Genomic DNA, 4,563 nt, shown 5'->3' with positions numbered 1-4,563 from the left:
GCAAATGCCGGGATGGTTCCTTTGAAAGGGCACGGCCGACTTCCTTCCCCGTCCTTCCCTAATCCGATGAGACCGATGACCTCGCTGTCTGGTCTCCTTTCCCTAAAACAACCCAACAACAAACATTTTTTTTTGAAATAATTAAAAAAACATTGCGTATCAAAGTCTCAGTCTCGTGCAACGTTTCGCTTTTTTTCCAGGATAGCCATCTAAAGTGATATGAGGAAATAAACTAATGGAAACAATAGTCCTAAAAGCCTACCAATTCAATAGCAGGTGTTGTTGAATATTTGATGCATCTTTTCTGGTGAATACATTTTAGAGAATCGTGTTTAGTAAGTCTGCTTTAGTGGCGCAAAGATATCGTCAACGGGACATTACAACTTCACAGAACAGCGATATAGTGTGGGACACTCGTCAGGCATTGGCGATTCGAAACGCGTTTCGTCCGCTCGCAGCAGCGCCTGCGGGGTAACGAAGAGTGAATCAGCACGCGCAGTGGCTGATCCCCGCTGCGGCGTACCAGTCAGACCGTAGCGCACCCTGGGGGCACGCGTCGGCCACTTTGAGCGCTGCCCGTGACGGCGGAAGCCGCTCTCCAGAGAGGCAGCCCGGCTGGACCACGCGGTCGCGCCGTTGCCGAGTGATTTCCGATGCAGCCTTCCCCGGCTGCCATTGTGGGGGCGTCCGGCGGAAGAGAGAGAGATGGTGAGGATGGGAGGGGGTCGGGGGCGTGGGGTGGAGAGCGTAAGCGTAGCGCAACCCCCGCGAACCTGCGCCACTGGTCTGAGGGGCGCACCACATAATGCGGCCAGCCTCGGGGGAGGAAGTATCCGTGACCGTGGGCTGCAGCTTGGGGCCGGTTGCGTGGGGAAACAACAGCGTCCCGTTTCTTTACATTATTCTCAGGTTTCTTGACGGATGTTGTGACGTGGGAGGTTGCTCCATAGTTTCTTAGCACTAAACAAACTTGTTATAGCGCCCTTATACAGTTGCTAATGAAACCTATTATTTCATCAGAACGAATGTTACATTTCATGGTGTAGCACCTCTTAGTTTTCATGCTTCGAACGTGCAATTACTCATCTCTATATATAGGTATCAAATATATTTTACCACCTATATGATAAAGCAGAGGCAATGCCAGAGAATTTAGTTCTAGCTCTTCCTTAAAAAGCAATAAGATACTTTTTATTACTTTACAAAACAAGTCCTACAGGAAATCTGCGACGGTATTATGCGTTAATAAATTACTGTTGTGTTGGTGGCCAAAACATTTCTGCTATTTTCACTTCTAACGTTCACTCTTCAGGCTAGTGGTGAGGGGACTGGCCATAGGTACGTGCAAGTGATTTGTTTAACGTAACGGATGTTATAACGCAATGTGGTGGGTGCCCTGACACTCATATGTATTCCCAGTAAGACCTCGTTAATCTTATTTGTATTAATGTAGCAAATTGCCTGTGGTTTGCCTGCCCGTTTCCTAGAAATAACCTTCGGCTAATCAGCTATTCAGGATCCTCATCAAACTGGCTCAAAAGTTATGATAAGGATAAATTACTATCTGCCAACGGCCTTGCCTCAGTGGTAACACCGGTTCCCGTCAGATCACCGAAGTTAAGCGCTGTTGGGCTAGGCTAGCACTTGGATGGGTGACCATCCGATCTGCCAAGCGCTGTAGGCAAGCGGGGCGCACTCAGCCCTTGTGAGGAAAACTGAGGAGCTACTTGATTGAAAAGTAGCGGCTCCGGTCTCGGAAACTGACATACGGCCGGGAGAGAGGTGTGCTGATCACATGCCTGTCCGTATCCACATTCAGTGACGCCTTTGAGCTGAGGATGACACGGCGGCCGGTCAGTACCGTTGGGCCTTCATGGCCTGTTCGGGAGTAGTTTAGTTATAGTTTAGTTTACATTACTGTCTACGAAAGAACAGATGCAGTTATCTTCATCACATTTATTTAAGATTGTACTCAATGATATCAGTGACAAATTTTATAATCTCTGTAATAATACAGGGTGCGTCAAAAAAATGTATACACACTTTGAACTGTCAGACAATTTATTTCCCGTTCTACGAAGTTATATGTCTGTGAGAAAGTAATGTTATGTATCTTCAATAGGTAGCAGCAGTGGCAAGGAAGTAACTGCAACATGGCGGACGTGCGTTTGAGCTTTGAAGCGCGGAAGCAGACAATTAAGTGGCACTGGAAGCTTGAGAATGTAGCTGCGGTTCGTAGACAGTGGAGAAGTGAGTACAGTACAGAACCACCTTCAAGGTTAACAATTACACGTCTACGAGGCAAATTCGAAATTCATGGAACAGTGTGTGATGTGCATAAAGGTCGATCAGGGCGACCTCGTACAGCTACAAGTGATGATTCCACAACTGCGGTCTTGGTACTGTTTCAGCGTTCGCCTCAAAAATCTTCAAGGCAAGCGGCAGGTGAGGATAATGTAAGTGCTAGTAGTGTGCTACGCATTCTGAAGAAAGGCAAGTTTCGTGCGTACATTCCAAGGCTGGTGCAACAGCTAAGTGATGACGATCCAGATCGAAGGTTAGAATTTTGTGAATGGGTTCAGGAGATGGTGAGACGTGAACCGGGATTTATGGGTAGCATAATTTGGTCGGATGAAGCCCAATTCTAACTCAATGGAACTGTCAATAGGTACAATTGTGTGTACTGGGCTGAAGATAATCCTCACATTACAGTTGAAAAGGCTGCGAATTTTCCTGGTGTAAATGTGTGGTGCGGTTTGTCTGCAAGGGGACTCATTGGGCCTTTTCGCTTTGAAGGTACTGTTACTGGAGAAATGTATCTAACAATGCTTGCTGACTCAATATTCCCTGCGATTCGTACATTATACGGGAATGATTTCTTCTTAGGGGGCACAGTAAAAGATGAGGTGTACAAACGTAAACCACGTAACCTGGACACACTTTGGAATGAGATTCAGGCGGTGTACGCAGAAATCTCATTGGACACTTTGGTACGATGTACGGGATCAGTGGTGACTCGTACTCAGAAATGTATTGATGGTGAAGGCCACCAGTTTGAACATTAACCACATTTGCAAAGTAAATTTATTTTTCCAATTGAACTTTAAGCTTTCCATTTCCAGAAATTTAACATTGTAGACGCATCCTGTATAGGGTACAGATTTATCCTGCGTTGGTATTGGCCCTTCATTACTTAGCTCTTACCTGCTTAACGCACAAAATCTGTTAATACACACGGAATGACTGACATCACCATTGTACGAAATATCAGAAGAAATTAATACCTCAATAAGTAATGTGAAATCTCAGTGCAGAAAGAATAGTAATTGCGATCTCAGCAATTTATCATTACGTCGGAGCATATGCTGTATCACCATAATAGTAGAAATGCGACAATACAGAGCGCTGCTTCTCGAAGAGGTCGGCGGCAACAGCACTGCTGGAGGCCCTCTGGAAAATGACTCCAAACCCTTGGACGGCGGGTGACTGCGTTCCGAACACTGCTAAACGAATATTGTCTTATAACTTCACTGTACCACAGATGAAGTGCTCTCCATCACTGTTTGCTGAACCAGATGCGAACTTCCAGCTGTAGGGTGAAGTTCAGATAAAGTGTAAGTATAGCAGCAAGTACACTGTCCGAAAAGCTACCTGCTACAAAACATCACAAGAGAGCAAGTCCGTCCATCATCTGCACAGAACGCGTCCGATCTCAACGAGCTCTAAGACGGAATGCGGCAGAATGATATCGTTTCTCTACTGCGTTTCCTATAGCAAGTCTCGGTTCCCCTCCCCTTTAAACGTAGGTGGCGTGTCATATTTCTGGATGTCGCTTTCTTCAGCGCGCCGACAAGTCCCCGACTTCGGTTTGGTTTCGGCATCGAAGCTTCTGGAATACCTCCCTACTTTATCGATAAAATGTGAATGTGCTAATCCGCATCAAGTCAGTTACACATTCCACTGAAACACGCCGTGCCTATGTGCTCAACAAGTTAACGGCTAGCGGCGCCGTGGTGGCGGGTCTCAAGCCGTGCGGAATCGGCTGTATTGTCTACGGTCGCAATGGACGGGCGCCGGACGCCAACGCGTGTCAGAGTTCGCGACTCTTAAGCTGCTGCCTCTCTGGTCTTACAATGGCTACACGTCTCAAGAGCTTCTCAAGAGCTCTCCACAAGCAAAACGGGCTTGGTATAAGCATACGCTCCCATTCTTTCTTACACTGAGCTACTACAACATTTCTTCTACCCAGCCACCCAACATGCAAAAAAAAAAAAATGAATTAAACGAAGTATACTTGACGATATCTGTCACACTGATGATTCAATAGCGAATTAAAACCTATTTGATACCTCCTTGTAGTCGCTTAATCAAGTAGTACTGGAGGGAAAGGCTCCTTGGAAAGGACCGAAATACTGCCACCTTACACGCTCCTTATGGCGCCTTTCGTTATCATCACCATCATCAGAACTATTGTACTATATATAAGACACGACAAGGTGACAACAATTTTGTGTGCAATGACACAATGACCTTAATCGATACACCGTCTCTAATCAGTTGTAA

The 4,563-nt window shown here is 46.1% G+C and overlaps 1 pseudogene; it reads left to right on the top strand.

Moving 5' to 3' along the window:
* The first annotated feature begins 1,566 nt into the window (after nt 1–1,566).
* On the top strand, nt 1,567–1,684 carry LOC126459400 (5S ribosomal RNA; annotated as a pseudogene).
* The last annotated feature ends 2,879 nt before the right edge of the window (nt 1,685–4,563 follow it).

The sequence above is a fragment of the Schistocerca serialis genome, chromosome 2 (assembly GCF_023864345.2).
Source record: "Schistocerca serialis cubense isolate TAMUIC-IGC-003099 chromosome 2, iqSchSeri2.2, whole genome shotgun sequence".
Classification (NCBI taxonomy): Eukaryota; Metazoa; Arthropoda; class Insecta; order Orthoptera; family Acrididae; genus Schistocerca; species Schistocerca serialis.
Note: the sequence above shows the minus strand (reverse complement) of the source record. Positions and strands in the feature narration are given on the sequence as shown.